The following is a 21,082-nucleotide window of genomic DNA, read 5'->3' as shown; positions in this document are numbered from 1 at the left end:
CGTTAGATATTAATAAAATAATTGTTGGTTCTTTAATAATAATGTATATTATTTATAATATATATATAGGGGATGGATCATGCGAGAAGTGATATTAGAGCGAGAAGCGCGAGAAATGAATCTCAACCATTCAATACGCAAATCAATGGCTTAAAACACAAGATGGCATTATTGTAAATACTTTGAATATTTGACCAGATATTTTAAGCTTAAAAGGGTAAAGTCGTCAGAATGGTGTAGAGTTAAAATAGCTAACTTATGCAAACCCTTGTTTCACTCCCAAATCTCTTGACATAACTCTGCATGAAATTCGACTTTCCATATGAGATTGATACACATGTGCATATTGATATAGATACGTACCTACATGTTGATATGCGTACATACACCTGTGCATATTGAGGTAGATACCTACATCATGTATGAAAAGAATAAATTGATATAGTAAGCGTATGAAGAGAATGTACATGTGTAGGTACCTACATCATGTATGAAGAGAACATATTGATGTAGGTAGCTACACATGTACCTACATGTTGATGTAGGTACACACGTACCTACATAATGTATGAAGAGAATAGTAAGTGTTTTGATTTTCATGTACATGTGAACGATATATCCTTTGTCTTGTAGTATATATTGATGTAGGTACCTACACACATTATCAAAATCAGTTACCACTTCAATAATAATAATAATTAGCCATTTTTAGAATAAAATGATTTTAGATAAAATAGATTCCAATGATTCAAATTTCATATGAAATAGAAAATAATAATAATAGTTTGTAACTTACCATTTGCTAGTAACTTATCATTAATTATTAAACCATTAATGGGTATAAGTTACAAAACAAAATACTTTATATGTCACTAATATACACTTGCAAATAAATAATTAGAAAATAAAAAATAAATTATGTGATTGGTTAGAATCTCTTCTCGCACTTCTCGCTATAAGAAACACGTCTGAAATTAACCTAATCCTATATATATATATATATTTATGTGTGTGTGTGTGTATACGAAAACTTGTAACGAGATTATTTGACACGAAGCGTTACTTTATGATGTCGGTTTAATAAAATATCTTTTATTGAGTATTTAATACTAATTATAATATATTATAAATCATGAAAAAAAATTATAAAAATAACCCAAAAATTTCGGTGGCTGAGAATCGAACCCGCGACCTCAGCCGGCCGGACCTTGAACACACACAACCTAGCCAACTATGCTAGGTTGTCAGTTGATTATGGAATGAAAACAATCTTTTATATACAAAAGCTTATATAAACCCAATTTGATTATAAACCCTAACCACTCAATTGATTAATCCGATCATCTTTCGTTCAATTAGTGTTGGGTTATTGTTAAACGCATCAAAACGAACAAAACCATATAATTAATTACCTATATTGTTGATTAAACACGGGTTAAATTTGAGTTGTCAGGGCCGATGAACAAGACGATGAACAGGCAACACCAAGATTCAAGGATCCAATTAACCATAGGGGTTCGACTTGCGCTGGTATTAGAGAGGTGCAGACGTGATGAATTGCATTATGATCGAGTCTAGAGTATATAATCGATTATAGGGTTAGTTGGTTCATAAATATATCAAATACACGTTAGATTTGATCCTGTTTCCTAATTGGTTACGACGGTTAGGCTGATATTGGTAAGTACAATTACAAAATTGATTCAATTCCTAGTTTAGATCGTTAATTTAGGCTCAAGTAACCTAAACGGGTCACAGTTAGGGTTAAATGGGTATATGGGTCATGGGTTAATGGGTTACGGGTTTGGTTAAATCCGGGATGTTACAGTCTCCCCTACTTTAGGGAATTTCGTCCCGAAATTAAGGAAAACCAACACATCATCATTTTAAAAATAAATTAAACTTTTAACGAAAATTTCATAACATAGAACTTATAATAACCAAAGCAACGCTTCGAATGGCAATCAGATAAGGGCACTTATATATAGGATGTACAAGCGGCGTATCCACCATATTCTTATCATATCATCATTCGTACCGTTACTCAAATTACTTTCGGTTCTAAATCATGACACACAATTGTACGTATTATGCTTTCCATGCGAGGACTTTGGTAATTACGTGTCGACCCATAATTACTTAGATCGTCAGATGGTCCGTATAATCCATTCAATCATGTGGGTTATAAAACGTTTTAAATAAAAATTTTAAGATAAAGCAATTGTTTTGATAATTCTAAATATAATTTCAAATTATAATTAATAGATGTTCGAGTTGAATTAATAAAACCGTGAGATTTTAAAAACCTCCTTTTCTTTTAAAAAGTACAATTTTGAAAATTGAAGATAACAGATTTGGTGATTTAGATGTTATTATGATAATTGAGATTAAGGAAATAAGATGAAGGTACAAGATCCTAATAGATTAACTTCGATAAAGAAATTTTATTCAGGGGATGAATTACGTAAAGATTTAATTTATAACAAATAGTTAATGGCATGCAGAGTCCTTAAATATCGTATTCTTTAGGAATGAAGTTCTTAAGATCGAGAATATAAGTTTATTTGGCGAGTCGAGTTTAGTCAGTTGAGAACCTATGAGATCCAAATAGAAGTTAATATAAAATTATAGCCTTTCAAGTTTGTGATTTTGAGATGAGATTAATTCGATTAAGATATTCTAAAATGTTATAATAGTTAATAATTTAAATATCAATGATAATGCAAAAATGTACGTATTTGAATCAAATTGTTATTAGATTAAATTGAGAAACGGGTATTCCCGAATCACTGAGATAGTCCTATTTCAATTAAACCTTTAAAAGTATATAAAATATAAGGTAGATAATTAAATTAGATTAAATTGGGAATTAGTGGATTTTTCCTTTTTCATAAAATCGTTATAAGTATTAGGAAGTAAGTAATTTGAATTATCAATAATGAAAATTTGAGTAAATAATAAATTCTAAATTAAAGTGAAGCATATAATAAGTTGAGATAAATGCGAGGCTAGAGATGCATGAACCACCATGACTATTCTAACAACTACGAATTTATCAACACTTTCAAAAATCAAAGTAGGGAGTGGAAATATTTATGATGAAGGTTAAATCAAAAGGTCTATTTAATAATAAAAGTTAAATTAATTAATGGAAATTTTTAATTTAAAAATAGAAATTAAATTTAGAGAATACATAATTAAGTTTAATTAATAATAATAAAATTTACAATAATTGAATCCTAATAATAAAGATTTACAAAGTGGAAAATAAGTTGTGAAAATCATCATTACATTGAGAAAAACAAGAGATAATAAAATATTTATAGTTTAGAGTTGAGGATAGGGATTTAAATGTATTTAGAAATTTTATAGTTTGAGGATATGGATATAATTAAGAAAACACAATTTAAATAATATTTTAACGAATATGAGTTAGTATAAGATTTCTTGTTCGAGGTATATTAGTTTTGTCGAGGTTGACGGTCGTTTTGGTTAACGGAATACAACAGCAAATTCTTCTTCGATTCTAGTAGTCGAACAACAATCACGAAAAGCAGGTGAACGGCGTTGATTACAATGATTTCCTAGGGAAGACGTTCTACGAGGATCAAGGATGAAATTTTAATGAAATGATGGGTAAGTTGTGGGAATGAGTTGATATGAAATAATGGGGATGCGTATGTATATGTATTAGTATTAGTGAAGACTCGATGACGAGTCAAGAATTAAAATAATTTGTATAATTTTCTTGAGATATTTAATTTAGTAAATAATGTTTACAAAAATTCAAAGGTAAAAATGTTATTGGGTTGGGCTTTCCATGGGCTTCCCATGGTAGCTCAAAAACTCAATTTAAATCACGAAACATGTTTAATTAGTTGGCCTCCCATGAGCTTTTCATGGCAATTTGAATGGCCAAACTAAATAAAGCGACATAAATCTTGTGAATTAGGCCTCCCATGAGCGTTCCATGACAATTTATTGGCCTAATTAAAATAACGAGTACTAAACAATTGAGTTGGTCAGCCCATGAGCGTGTACATGACATTTAACTGACCCAACTAATTAACGAATTATTGAATCAATGGAGTTGTTCGGACCATAAGCGTTACATGGCATTTAACCGACTCAACTAAATATCGAATCAACGAATCAAATATAAGTAGTTGGTGTATCTCGGGAACCACCCCGGACGATACGTTTCAAACCAAAAATCGAATCGAAAATGGTTTTAGAAATGAATAGTTGGAGTGCCCATGGATTTCCATGGATTTTTTCACCCAACTAAGCATTTAAAATAATTTAAAACAAAAAATTGAAAGTATAACCGTTTAGTCGGTTATGTTTACCACGTAACCGTTCAGCCCATTACGGGTACCACTTAAAGTTATATGGTTGTACGAGATTTGTCATACCAACATGCTTCAAGGTGAAAGAGCAAAACATAGGAATTCTTAAGGAATTTCCCATAATAAAATATAATCTACCAAAAATTAAGATGATTTAAAAATATTTTGAAAGTTGAGGCATAACTTCGGAATTTGTGTAACATAAATAGAAGTAAAAGAAGACATGTACACTTCAAAATGATCTGTATATGTGTAAACTAATATAAACAATATAATAATAATAATACAATCAGACAACTTTGTTACGTAAACATGCAAGCAAATAAATAATCAACAATCATGATAACCTATATGGAAGAGAAACCCTTGATTGGACAAATGCATTCACCACCATTGACTTTTTCAACCTACCTTACTAGTATCCTTCCCACATCAAATTTTGCAGACAGGAAATGATATGTGTTGGAGCATCTCTAAATAATTGCATCTTTGTCAAAGATATTTTATAAAAGCCAAGACTTGCTTCATCTTGCCTCACAACATTCCTTTAAACACCTGTTTTTCTTCAAGTCTGTGATCTACATGACAACCATGTTACCACCTCCGACCAAACCCCTTACTTGCACTTAACCCAAAACAAACTCTACTACTCGTCACCTCCATTACGCGCCACCACTCAAAGGCCACCAGAAATATTAATCATTCCCTCGCCACTACCGAAACATTTTCCGACGAATATATTCTCAACTCCAGAGGCCAAGGAATGTAAAGCCAAACACATCTTCTGTTCGTCTCCACCCTTACCATTGTCCACAGCGCGCCACTACCACCGGAGTGACCATCACTGCAGCGCCGCCAAACCAAGCACCGACTATTCCATAAGTAGTCCTCAAAGCCTTTCGAATCTTGGTGTAGAATGCTAAACTTATGATCTATGAATCTATGATTTGCAAAAGTTAGTGTTTTTAAGTTTCTTTTTTTAGGGAACCTGCAACCAAAATTTAAAATTTAGGAGGGTGGAACTTTGAAAAAAAAATGATTAATAATTAACTACTTACTTAAGAATAATTAAGACTTAGGTTGCTAGTAACATATGTAAATAAAAACGAGGTTCAGAGGTCGTCAGTTATTGTAGCTCTGTTTTTGTTATTTTGCTTTGCATATGGTCCACTTTCATAATGCATCAAGTATATATAGTGTAATAGTTAAATAATTCAAAAGGGATATGTATATTTTTTTTACTAACTTAGCATTTAAATCGTTTGTTCGAATATATGCTCAGATCCACTAAAGTTATAAACATAAAGCATTTAAATCGTTTGTTCAAATATATGCTCATATTCACTAAAGTTATAAATATAATAATCATGTTCTAAATCCACTGTACTAACACTTTTAAAACAAACTTATAATAATGTTCTACAAAACTAACAACAATATATAATAACATATGTTATACAGTACCGAAGCTTACAAAGAAAATTTAATAAGACACTTAAATAAATTTAGAGCTTATAAATGTTAAGCCTTTACAAATATTTTATTATTACTCATTAATAAAACAATAGTAATAATAATTATTATAATATACAATGAAAAAAAATGTTATATCTCATCAAATATAAATTACTTGTAGGTTATCACGACCCCTAAAAGAAACAAGTCTAACAAAATTGTGAATTGTTATTCAAGGTACGGATCCTAAACCCCCCTCCTTATCATTGCTATATTATATCCGTTTGTTATAAACCCTGTTGTTATTATATCTATAAACCTTTGGAACTCCTGGCGTTCTTTGGCAACTCGAATCATTTGGCCGTCCGTTCGATTCATGTTCTGATTATGATTTGTTATTTGACTTAATAGCATGCGATAGAATTATTGCTACATTGTACTCATTATTGCATGTTTCGATGATAATGATATGATTAGGTATTTGCTTTAACGCTTCGAGAGCGTGCTTTTGGATATGTTGTAGTATTGTTTCACTTGTTATATTCTGTTACCCTGAGCATGTTCCTACTTGTGGGGTGACCACAAGCACGACATTGCGGCATCGATGGCGTGGCACCGGCCGTGACGGTGAGCCTAAATCACGGCGTCTCCTTAGTACTTGTGAGGTACATGAGGCCATTAGGAGGCGTATGGACTGGTCCTAGGATATATGCATATGATTATGGAGGATGGTGTGTGATGCCCACGCTCCATTGCACGTTCGACACATAGGGTCAGCAGCTCTATGTGTATGTTTGTAAGTAATAAATTAAGAATTCGGCTCACTGGTACATCCATATGATTTACTTTATTGGTTAGCTTTACTGTGTGTCGTATCATCTTATGTTATGTTTTTGTTTGATTCTTGTTAACTCATTATTATTGTTAATTGTGCCATTTTATCCGTACTAGGCATTTGGCTCATCCCGTAAATCCTTTTTCTTTAGCAGGTTCACAGGTTACTCTGGGCGGGGTGTGAAGAGAGAAAAAGAAAAAAAGAAAATTGAGCACTAGGACTTTTGGATGACGTTTATTTATGTAATAAATAATTAAACCTAGGGCTTTGTAATGACGTTTAACTTATGGAATTATGTCTTATGTTTTGATATCTATGGTAGTGACACGTCACCCTTTCGGGGTGGGGTGTTACATATATAGAATAGAAAATATGAGAAAGTACGCATATGTTCCCAAAACATTTGAAAACAGTGTATAAAAAGGGGAATGATCAAACTCACCTAATCGATTAAGCTAAACGGTAATGATTACAACCAGAGAGCGATAATCACGATCTTCGAGAATTACCGACAAAAATCCTAATTAAATGATATTACGAGTGAATTATAATGATATAATATGCATAATGAATTTAAGATTTCGATATGATTTGAGTTACAATTATGATTGGTATATTATGGATTAACGATTGACATCTACTAATTATTGTTATTATTGAATTATAAAAATCATTGTTTGTTATAAAATCGGGTTTACGAATAATAAGTTTAAATAAATATAAGTGAAGATATTTTATAACGATAAACGTTTATTTATCATAAAATTTATATTCTTGTAAATTTTAACGAAGATTTAATGATATAAATATAGATAATGCGTTCAATACGTTTGTTATAATCATATGTATATATATATAATAAATAAGTTTATAAAAGCGTTCAACGACAAGAAACCTCCGTATTGGCGTTAGATATTAAAATAATTGTTGGTTCTTTAATAATAATGTATACCTCCGTATTGGCGTTAGATATTAATAAAATAATTGTTGGTTCTTTAATAATAATGTATGTTATTTATAATATATATATATATGTGTGTGTGTATATATATATATACACGAAAACTTGTAACGAGACTATCTGACACGAAACGTTACTTTATGATGTCGGTTTAATAAAATATCTTTTATTGAGTATTTAATACTAATTATAATAAATCATGAAAACAAATTATAAATAACAAATTATAAAAATAACCCAAAATTTTCGGTGGCTGAGAATCGAACCCGCGTCCTCAGCGGGCCCGACCTTGAACACACACACACTAGCCAACTGTGCTAGGTTGTCAGTTGATTGGGGAATGAAAACAATCTTATATATACAAAAGCTTATATAAACCCAATTTGATTATAAACCCTAACCACTCAATTGATTAATCCGATCATCTTTCGTTCAATTAGTCATATGACAGTCCAAATATTTTATATAATTTAGTCATAAGATTATTTGGGTAGTAGAACTTGTGAAATCATGATTTTATTTGCATGAGTATTGACAAGTGACGCTATGATAATATATTGGAGAGTATAATTATTGTCACGGGTGTAACGTGGTGGGGTTAAATCACAGTTATGTGATAAATATGCCATGGGTGTAACATGGTGGGAGTTAAATCACCATAGTGTGATAATTATTGTCACATGTGTAACGTGGTGGGGGAATAAATCACTATTATGCAATAAAAGTAAATATAATTTTTAAATAATAAATTGCCATGAGGAGAGAATATGGTGGTTGATTGGTGGTTAAAATTCTGATGTGAAAAACATTATTATATTTTGATAAATGAACTCACTTAGCTTTGCTAGTATTATCGTAAATAATGTTTTTCAGGTAAATCACCGGTACATGAATAGAAAAGTTTGGTTAAGCCTCGATACGTTGAAAGATCGAACATTATGTTTATAACCCATGTTTGGATGTATAAATTATGGGTTAGTTAAATAAATTTGATGATGTAACTTACTCAACGTATCGGATTTATATATAATGTGAATTTTGAATATATTTGTTGTGTCACATTATTTTAATAAAATGCTTCCGTTGTTTGAAAAATCTGGGACCGATTTGGAATATATTATTAAAATAATAATATAAAAAGAACGTTTCAAAATAGGGTGTTACAGTTTTAGCTCTCAAAATTTTGACCAAAATGTAATACGAATAATTTGTAAAAGATGAAAAGTATAACAATAATTAAATTAATCTAGGACCCGTGGGTTGCGGCAGAGCCCATTAAACGGGAAAAATATGTGTAAAAATGTTGAACCACACACTCACGTTGCTGCGTTTTAGCTCTCAAAATTTTGATCAAAATGTAATGCGAATAATCTGTAAAAGATGAAAAGTATAGGGACCAAAATTGAAGGTGAAAAGATGTTGAGCTTAAATTGTAAAAGATAAAAAAAGTCTTAAGGGTTAAAAAGTAAAATTAAACTAGTATGACGGGGAGCCTTGCAGCAGGTGTTAACATGTGTAACGCTCATTTTTCGGCAACTTTTATGTACAATAGTATAAAGCTAAGTAAAACGCCAATACATCACTCACTTCTTCAACACAAACAATACCCTGCTAGTGTATATTAAACCAGGCTTACAAAAAATCATCCTTCTCGAGCAACTTCAATACATTAGCATCATCATTATCCATAGAAATCACTATTGATCTAAACTCATACTATCTGTACAACTCACTTGTTGCTAGTGTGCACCATAGACACCATACGTTGCAACTGCACCATACATGCTTGGTGGTTGCATAGCATGCCCATATCCACCGTAAAACTGACCTCCATAGTACGCTATGTCCCACTAAAAATACAAATTATAATATATATATATATATGTAACACCCCAACCCGGAGCAGGCTGACGTGTCACTATTACAGATATCAAATCAACGCCACAATCCAAAATACAACAAAAATTAATGCAACCTATGTCGTATTATTAAACCAAATGAATTTACTCCTAAAAGTTTGAACTTCGTTATTCTCTCTCATCACTAATTTCCCAGAGTCCCGGATTACCTGAAAACAAAATAAGAAAAACAAAACAAGAAAACACGGCTGAGCCAAAAATTGCCCAGTAACGGAAAGAACAATAGTATAGGTAAGGACAGACGTAAGAGAATAAATATACGAACTTCAATTCAAACTCGAAACCAACCCTTTATACCTAAACATATACTTAATAAAATTCGGATGTATGATCCGACACTTGGCCAGAACATGGTCAAACGCATGCGGAAATATATCAGAACTATAACAAAAACACCCAGAGCCAGAAACATATAACTTGTAACATATAATGTGTGACGTGTAACATATAACGTGTAACATTTAACTGAACTATAATTAAATGCGAAACATAATCCGATACACGATCGGGACGTAATCTGAATATACTCAAATTTAATCAAATGCATATACACATATCAAAACGGACCAGAAATATAGCGAAACAAAATATAATTACTAAAATACACGACGATGATGTTAAAATAAATAGGTCGTGTAATACGGAAGCACCCAGAGCCTAAACAGAGGGGTACACAGCTAGCTAGTCCATGCACCAAAGAGACGGTGTGGGTGGCGTGCACACATTGTTCCATCTCAAACAGAAGTCAGGAGTCAGGAGTCGAAGCTAAGATCGATCTATACGCCTCTAAGTGGCCAAGGTACTACATGAGTAATTTCAGAGACGCCGTGAACTTTGATTACGCACTGTCACGATAAGTGCCATGTCAGGAGTCAGGAGTCAGGAGTCGGAGCTAAGATCGATCTATACGCCTCTAAGTGGCCAAGGTACTACATGAGTACTTTCAGAGACGCCGTGAACTTTGATTACGCACTGTCACGATAAGTGCCATGTCGTTGACGCCCCAACGACAAGTCAGAAATGCTCGGGTAACAGAGTACTGAACTAAAGTCGTATAACTAAAAGATATTTAAACAGGAACATGCAATAATGAATTCAAAATATATATAACCTATTGCATGCTATAAAATTAATATAACCATATCACACGAATAAACCGAACTAGATAACAAAAATCCGCACTACGAAGTGACGGACATCGAATATAAAATGGACTAGAACCCATACTATGAGTGAAGAAAAACAGAATCCGTACTACGAAGTAACGGAATATAAATAATACTAAGAGGAAACAAAGACGGAAACCGTACTACGAAGTAACAAATATATTAATACTAAGAAGAAACAAAAACAGAATCCGTACTGCGAAGTAACGGAATATAATTAATACTATGAGTGAAAGAAACCAGAAACCGTACTACGAAGTAACGGAATAGAGTTAATATACTATGACTAAAAGTAAACAGAAACCGTAGTACCAAGTAACAGAATATAATTAATACTAAGAGAAAACAAAAACAGAAACCGTACTACCAAGTAACAGAATATAATTAATACTAAGAGAAAACAAAAACAGAAACCGTACTACGAAGTAATGGAATATAAATAATACTAAGAGGAAACAAAAACAGAAACCGTACTACAAAGTAACAAAATATAATTTATACTATGAGTGATAGAAACCAGAATCCGTACCTTAGCTAATGATGAGCAAGCAAGTGAAGTCGAGTCACGCTAAGTTGTACTAACGCCTACATTTTATTTATTTTTCAATCAAATTTACTAAACTTTATTGGTTGCTGATTTTCCGGCGACAGGGCTTTTATAATCTTCACTATTTATTGTAGAAACTTATTGTCATGCTTGTTTTAGTAATTATTATCAAGAACCTTTAAGTTTCCAAAAGGTGACAACTTTACATATAATCAAAATTTTATTTAGCTTTGTTTATTCGTGTTTTGAAGTAATAAAAAGAACAATACATAAAGCTCCAATTCTCATTTAAAAAAAAAACAAACGACACTCTTTATTTAATTAAACAAACCCTTACTAAAACTCTTAAATTTGATCCAAAGTCAAAACGCAAAAGTACCTATTTTGGTGAATAACTGTTTAATTTATAGAAAATAAATAAATAAGCTTGATTGTTATTAAATAATAAAATCTTTAACATTCACAAGCATTCACACAGAACACCTACAAACACACACATCCACACAAAGTACACCTACAACCGCCCACATGCACTCTTCACCACACACACCATACAATATAAGCATGCATCACACACCTCACACACACAGCACACACATACGAGACTATATTCTTCGCGGAACCAAAACGAAACGAACCGCGGTCGCCAGAACAAATCAAAACGATGCTGAAATTTCTATCTTTAAAATCAAATCAAGCGGAGGTTATGATTCGGTACCTTAATATTACAACAAAACAGTTAAGAGTGCGAGACGAGCGATGGCGCACAAGTGCGGGGTGGCAGCTAGCTCAGGCTGATGGCTAAGAAGGAGGAGTGCGACGGTGGTGGTTCATCGACCTCAAATGGTGGCACAGGACAACAGGTGGTTAGAAACAGCGGCGGTAGTGGTTGTGACTGGCGGCAACCTCCCGTAGTGGCGTGACAAGCGGCGGCGGCAGGAGATGGTGGCCGTGCAGTGGCGGTAGAGGTTATGGTTGGCTGTGTCAATATGGCAGGGAGGAAGGAACGGATTTTATATGTATTTAAACGGTTGGCTAATCCCAAAACTCGCTTTAATTGTTTTTTTAATAGGATTAGAATTAAGTTACGGATGAAACTCGTTTTCCTCGGAAGTTATAGCGGAAGAGATAATGCTAATGCATGGTTTTCAAATCAACTTTCAAGATATAGCAAAATTCACCCTTATCATTGTTTCATAATTTATTTCCACATTTACTTAGCAAACATTTTACTTTAGTGTTTGTTTTAAGTAACTTTTTACTTTTGGTTATTATTACTCATGTGTATGTTAAAATAGTATTTATGTTAAAAAGTTTAGCTTATATTTCATTAACGTTCTACCCATTTACGAGATACTAACACTTTTAATTAATGATGTACTTGGAGGTGATAAGACTAGTTCAAAAATTATATCTTGAAATTTTAGGATTAGGTGTGCTTATTATCTATCTATTTATTTAAATTGTTTATTTATATGAGTTTGCAACGATATACTACAATAATAATATTCAAATTCTACTTAATGGTATCTTTACTCAAATCATAAGTGATAATATATATATATGTATATATATATATATATATATATATATCGTTAACAAGTTAACCCACGTATATATATTATCTTACCTCTAATACCATTTGATTACATATCAAATTTGAGTTCCCAACGAAATTCTAAATTCAATACAATTTCCATTAAACCATAATCATTTAAATAATCATCTTATTTTATTATCATAAAATTTAGCTATTATAATTATTATCTGAAAAATTCGGATATTACAATATATATATATAATGACGGTGATCAGAAGAGAGAGACGTCGTCGGATGTAGAAGGAGAGAGAGGAGTTTCCGAGCATAAAATGTAGAGAAGAAAAATAGTGGTGTAGATGTGTAGACAGTGTAGTGCCAGCTGCCACTTACCCCTGGCACGTGTAACCTTTTTGTGTGAAGGTAGATTGTATAAGTATGGCAGCACAAAGTACAAATTATAAAGCCTTATATCAAGAAACAGTGTTTTAGTGTGTAGAGCAGAAGTTCAAAATTATAATATATGTGTATATATAATTATAAAAAAAAATGAAGTTAAAAGCAAGTACAATCAATTAAGCTTAAGTTACAGCTATGTATGCACTCTTAAGTTGCTAATTATATATAAACTATGAAAAAAAATCATTTAGATAGAAAACAAAGCAATCAAGTTTTAGCAATGTATGCCCGACTAATCAACATTCAAATATATTTTGACACAAACCTTACATTTTACGTTCTTATATAAGCAAGTTTTTTTTAATGGTACTTAAGGATATATATCAGTAAGATAAATTGCAGCGCAGACAATTAAACCACATCAAAATTGCAGCCTTAAAAACGTTAAACCATGCATACACGTTAAGCACAGTAATTCCCGTGTGAAATATAAAAAATTCTCCATTAGATTGTTATTAATTTTTTTTAATTAAGGAAATAAAACTTTTATCCGGATGGTTAATAAACTAATGAAAAGTATTCATTTTTAGCATGAAACAAAAAAACAATTGATTTGTTTAAAAGGAAAGTTGCTCAGTAACTCTAATGAACTTCAAAATATTTATACTTGTATTGGTAATTAAACAATGAAATAGTTTATATAAATTTGAGTGGTTTTTTTTTTTTTTTTTGACAAGAAAATTTCTATTAACACAGCCCAAAAAAAGGCAAAACCACACACAAACACCAATTACATAAACGTAAACCGACACCACGAATCCCAAGACAGGGAATACTTATCAAACCTATTAGAAAACCAGAAAAAACTTAGGGATTTAATCTCACTAATTAAATCACCCACCCTAACAATTTTACGATCAAAAACACAATCATTCCTAGCTTTCCATATTCGCCAACAGCTGACAATCACAATACCTTGAAAAGCAGATTTAGCATATCCTTTAAGCCCAACATAATTATGCACCTCCATCAGATCCTCCATGGAGAAGGCAAAAAAATTATTAATACCACACCATGACGCAATAGCTTGCCAAATAATCGAAGCCACATAACAAGACGTGAACATATGCTCAACTGACTCGTCACCAGACTCGCATAAAACACAATTCGAGCGCCCCACCGAAATCTTCCTATACGATAACGCGTCAACAGTCGGAATTTTACCCAAAACAGCTCTCCAAGCGAAAATATTACATCTAACCGGAACCCATCTACACCACCGAAACGACCCCGAGCCACAGAAACCACTCTGGGCCCGAATAAGATTTTTAACTGTTCCGACAGAAAAACCACTAGACCCACCACCGACCCACCTCCAATAATCCTCTCCATCCGGAAACACCATCGGTGTAATAGAAGCTTCCATACTGCCAATTTCATCCAACACTATCGAATTCCTCTCACCATCTATCCAACTCCAATCAAACACCAAACCATTCGGCCCTTTAAAAACCCGATCCGAAACCAAACAATTTTTGAACCTTTCAAATTTAAAAGCATTACAATATACGTCCTTTAAGGGCACTGACGTCATCCAAGGATCCAACCAAAATTGAATCGTATCCCCCGAACGAACTTCTCCCTTAAAGAAATTCCGAAAAGGAACATTTCCGACTGAAAGCTTATTCACCTGTTTAGCTATATTAGCCCACACCCCATTACCCAACCTACCAATTGGTAACCCAACCCACCCAACCGACGACCTATGAATAGCGCAAATAACCCTCTTCCAAAGACCATTTTCACTCTTATACCTCCACAGCCAATTACTTATCAAAGCAACACTGGAAACACCAGTACTACAAATACCAAGACCCCCTTCCTTTATCGGCACCGCAACTCTCTCCCACGCAACCCAATGAATTTTCTTAGACTCCACCGAGCCTCCCCAAAGAAACTTCTTATACAACGAATCGATCTTCTTAATAACCGCTTTAGGAACAACATAGAGAGACATATAATACACCGGTAAACTCGAAAGAACCGACTTAATAAGCGTAACCCTACCTCCAATCGATAAAGTTTTCACCTTCCAAGAATCCAACCTATTATGAATGATCTCCACCACAGGATTCCAACTAACAATCCGATTCATATTCGCCCCAACTTTGAGCCCTAAATACTCAAACGGAAACTCACCTTTCCTACACCCAATAACGTTCGCCATGCACCCTATCTCTTCATCCTCCACACCCACACCAAACAAAGACGATTTAGCCACGTTAATTTTCAACCCGGAACATAAATAAAAACACCTCAACACTCTAATAACACACTTAATATTATCAATAGACCACTCCCCCAAAATCATGGCATCGTCCGCATAAAACAAATGAGAAAGAACCGGCCCATTGTTAGGAAGTTTTGAGTGGTACTCGGTCCAATCATCAAAACTAATATCTTTTAATATATGTGTAGAAAAAAAAATATTTTTAAGGTGTTTATAAAGATAAAAAAAAGATTGCATCATGTACAATCTATAGTCCACAAACTAAAGTACAATATAGTAAGCATAATGTAAAAGACTACATGCACAATATAAAGTTTATACGAACTTTGTAAGACATCTTTTTTTTTTAAATTTGTAATATATATAATATAATATACAACTAATTAAATCAAGAAAAGAATGAATATATGCGTGTCGGTATCAAATTCCACTTCCTTCTAGAGACGTTACGTTCTTTTAGTTTTTTAATCGGCTAGAGTATGACTCATTAACGAAAAAACCTGTACTTAAAGTTTCAAATAAAAAAGCTTATAATCATACTAATTATTATATTAGCATTATTATTTTATAATCTCGAATGAGTTCTCCTAGAGAAAGTTTAGATAACATATTATAAAAAAAATATGCTCGATGCCTGGATCAATAATGTACCTTTAGCTAGATTAAACTAAGAAAGTTTATAAACCATATTGTTAATATTCTATATAATTTTTCAAGGGTAATTCATTAATATTCAAAAAATCAAACTCTAAAAAATCAAAATATAATTTTTATAGCAGCAACTATATATTTACCGATTGTTTTGGCCCAAACTGTAAAATCAGAATATTTTTTAAAACATCAAGAGCCAAAAATAAATTACCATGGGGTCCATAATCCTTAAATTTTATTCAATAGTATGGTTTATATAATAATTTCATATTAATAGTATGGTTTATATAATAATTTCATATTAAGTGATGTCTCTTATAGATAAAAGAAAAACACAAAAGTACCAGATATAATCCCACTTATAGTAAAGATATTAGCAACAGTGACACTCTCACTCAAGAGGAAAATAATACTTTTATTTGGATTATTTTCGAATTCAGAAATGTTTATTATTAAAAAAATCAATAAATCATTCCTAAATTGAGTCTTAAAATCATCTTCAATTCTTCATCTATGGTCACTTCTAAGTTGTATCTAGGCAAAACAAATGCAATTATCAAAGTTTGATGGGCCATATGAACGTTTATTATTAAAACACGTTTGGTTAGTTTGGGTCCAAGGATTCTTCTAATGGGCTTATTATATCATGTTTGATTATTTTGGTCTCACTACTAATGGAGTAATGGGTCATTGTAGGCTGAACTTAAAAAGGAACAAAAAGTCAGTCGGGTCAAGATGAGCTACCTAAAGGCCTAAAACCATTTCGCTAACTACTCATCTTCTTATTATGAGATGGGCTTTTGAATGTTGAGTCTATCCTTTTAACAAAAAAACAAACACACAAGCCATTTCGCTAACGTTTCGTCGGTAGTGTAAAATTTTTTTTTTGTCGTTTTCATGTTTCATTACCACTGAAAAAAGATAACGTTACCCCTATGTATTTTAAGCTCAACCAATTTAATATTTAAACTCAACAAAAGACCACTTAAATTATAAAGCTCAAACCAAAAAAACCCAATAACCCAAATAATCCTTTTAAGTTTAACAAAAAAAAAAGGCAGGATACTGTGAATACAGGCACACTCTCTGTCTCTCTAGACTCTGCTCGCCACACACCACCAGTTCACCACGGATGCCGCCACCTTCCGCCACCTCCACCTCCACCTCTATCCGCCACCAGCCACCTCCTGACCTCACTCGACCACTCCACCTCCGACCTCTCCTTTCCGGTAAGATTTCTTGTATTTAGGGATTTATGGTTATGTTTAAATGGGAGTTAATTTGGGATTTAGGGTTTATATTTAAATTGGAATTGATTATGTATTTAGGGTTATATTTAAATTGGAATTAATTAGGGATTTAGCCTTTAGTTTTATGTGTAAATTGGAATTTATATTAGGTTTTGGTTCAAATTTTACTTAGGGAACTTTGAAGATGAGTAAACAACCTTTTATTAAACGTCAAAGAAAAGAAAACGATGACATCGGTTTATCACCAAGTTTAAATATTCAAACTTCAAGTTCAAACATGTGCGACTCTTTTATTTTCTTATTTAATTAAATATTGTGTTTATCAATATTTTTGTTGAGTAAACTTTAAAACTACTCATTAACAATATGTGTTTGATCCGATCGAAAGATATCAATAAAATCATTGTATCAGTAAGTTAATAAGTTTGAATAATTCTCAATATCATAAGGCAAACAAGTTTAGGTTATTTTGATGCACCCAGTATAAACCAACTTGTTTTGATCCACTATTGCAACCGGGTTAACCGGGCGCCGGTACGCTTGCAACACGAAGCCGAGCCTGGGACGCGTCAAACGCGTAACTAGACACATGCACGAGCAAAACGCGTTACTGGGCTCCACTACGCGCGAAAGGTAATCAGGCCTCATAAACGCGAAACCGGTAAAACAAATTATTTTTCCTTAATGTACGTTTAAAAAAAAATTACGCTACCCTTTAAAGTAGTTTCTAGATCCGCCACTGCAACACTCTCACTCAAAAGGAAAATAATACTTTTATTTGGATTATATTCGAATTCAGGAATGTTTATTATTAAAAAATTCAATAAATCATTCCTAAATTGAATGTCTTAAAATCATCTTCAATTCTTCATCTATGGTCACTTCTAAGTTCTAAGTCCTATCTAGGCAAAACAAATGCAATTATCAAAGTTTGATGGGCCATATTGTAACATTTAGGATTTTCCAAACTCGTATTCGTTTACGATTAACCCGACCCGAATCATTTTTAGTTCTTTAATATTAATCAAAATCAAATATTTATAAGTAAATAAGTTTCTAAAATTAATTTTATACCCTTAAAGTTCTTAAAGTTATTTATTCTTGGTTTAAACTTTAAAATAGTCAATAATTAAACATTTCAGAAAGTTTAGGGACCAATATCGCCAAAAAACCAAAGTTCCTTCCTTAGCTAGCCGGAGCGCCGCTCGACCAGCCACCCTCTTGGCCACCGCGCGCCGCCATGGGTTATCTGCACATTTCATTTTGTCTTTGATCGTTTCCTAGTTCGTTTTTAGGCCGAAATCGTTTATTTTAGGCACGTTTGAGTGAATTAAGGACCAAGTAAACATCCTATAACTAAAATACATGTTAATATACTTAATCCCTTGTCCAAGAACGAAATCTACTGATTTTATAATTGATTTGATCATTAAAACTCGATTTGGTTTCCTAAACGGGCCAAAAAGCCCATAATGAGTTCGGTTTATGTTTTTCTATATAAACACATCATAATTCCCTGCTGTAAACCTTAATCTAACCCTAATACACCTCCTCCAGCCGTAACTAGCCTCTACCATCTCGTAAACCCTTCGGTTTTTGCATATTCGTTAAAGATTCAAGACTTGTTCGTTGACTTTGCAAACTCAAGGACATTTGACTTCCGTTTCTCATCATTCCTTTCACTTTCCGGGTAAGTTATAAACTGTAAAATCATTCATACATATTCCCTAGTCAATAACCTTCAATCAATTTCGGTGGTTGAAGGGTGCTGACTGGTCAATTGCTTTAAAACCAGATAAAGGGTAAAACAGTCAATAAGTTTGACTTTACGTTTTCTCACACTTCTGGTCGGATTCAACATTCGGTCCAGAAGACTTTTATTCTCGTAACATAATTTTAAGGCTACTGCCCAAAACCTGACTTCCGACTCACTGTTCGGATTCTAGTCAGTACCAGCTCGTTTAAACATTTAATTCAACATAACTAGAGGTCTACTCATCCATTTGGATTGATTCCAGCGAATTAAGTTCGTTTTTATTTATAGTTTCATATCACAAAGTTTCAGGTTCTGATCAGTTATCTCATTTGACGCGTATTGGACGACTCGATTATCCGTTGACTCGTTTATTCTTAATTATACTCACTTGCCTTTAATCTAAGGTGATTTTGATCATTCCCCTTTTTATACACTGTTTTTTGATGTTTTGGGAACATATGCGTACTTACTCATATTTTCTATTCTATATATATACTCAAAATCGCAAACATAATTATTGTGTGAATATCAGTTGAATGCTATTTGCTAATTGTTTCATTTTTAATTGTTTACTTGATAACGTTTCGGAGAGGTCCACCATATCCCCTTTTGTATAGGGTTCTCATTAGTATGATCATACAACCGTCTTAGTAACCGGAGCCCGATTCGCATGGCAAAGGTAAACCGACAATCTAGTCATTGTAATTAATGCCCGATTCGCTTGGCAACGATTCATTGGCACATGAATATACTTGATTTTGGTTTGTTAAGGTTTGATTGATTATTACCACATAGATTGGTTTGCGCATTTAACACTTATCATTTATTATATACTTACTATATAACTATTTGTTGTGTCAAAATTGGTGATCATCTCACTCAACATATTTGTTGACAAAACTCCATTTTCTACGCATATGCAGGTTGCCTGACTTGAAGGATGGACACTTAGAAAGACCTTAGGGTTATATTGAAGACAAACTTGAATTTAAGTGATTGTACTTATTTATTTGAATGGTTTTGTTGTATTTGATTATTGTGTGTATTTCTTGAATAAAATAATTAATTAGATATTGTCATTTATTATTATGATAGTATCTTCGAGCTGTGAGCAATCGGATCACGCCCTGTCATTTCCGCCTTAGGTTGGGGTGTGACACATATGAACGTTTATTATTAAAACACGTTTGGTTAGTTTGGGTCCAAGAATTCTTCTAATGGGCTTATTATAACATGTTTGATTATTTTGGTCTCACTACTAATGGGTCATTGTAGGCTGAACTTAAAAGGAACAAAAAGTCAGTCGGGTCAAGATGAGCTACCTAAAGGCCTAAAGCCATTTCGCTAACTACTCTTCTTGTTATGAGATGGGCTTTTGAATGTTGACTCTATCCTTTTAATAGAAAAATAAACACACAAGAAAATATTGGAAAGTGTCGATTTAACTTACGTCTTAACAATTACACGTTCCCAGTCCGTCCATCTCATTACTTCTTATATTAATTGTCAAATAGTTGTTATCAAGGGTTACCCTTGGTCCCGGCTTCAGTCTTTACTAACGCATAAAGTGCTCCAAAGGTAATAATCATAACAGAATACTCAAAATAACAAAAATAAAATATTTATATAATTTAATTTAAAGAAAACAGAAACAAAAAACCTTAACCATCGCATATAAAACTCCAAGCTTAATTTGTGGTAAATCACTTTAATATGGTTGTTATATAAGGTGAGATCTAGTATAAATAAAATTAACATACTAAACATATAAATAACTATAGTAATTACAGTTTTAAAAAAAATAAAATAGTGATGTAATAATAACTTTAGTTCAAAAGTTATAAAATATTAATAATTACTCTAGTTATTTATACACACGATTAGAGGTGGGCAAATAAACTGGTTAACTGAAGAACCGAACCGGTTTGAAACCGATTATGTAGAAACCAGTTCCGATTGAAACCGTA

The sequence above is a fragment of the Bidens hawaiensis genome, unplaced genomic scaffold (assembly GCF_021521415.1).
Source record: "Bidens hawaiensis isolate Kalapana, Puna unplaced genomic scaffold, B.hawaiensis_p1.1 tig00028457_1, whole genome shotgun sequence".
NCBI classification, from domain to species: Eukaryota; Viridiplantae; Streptophyta; class Magnoliopsida; order Asterales; family Asteraceae; genus Bidens; species Bidens hawaiensis.
Note: the sequence above shows the minus strand (reverse complement) of the source record.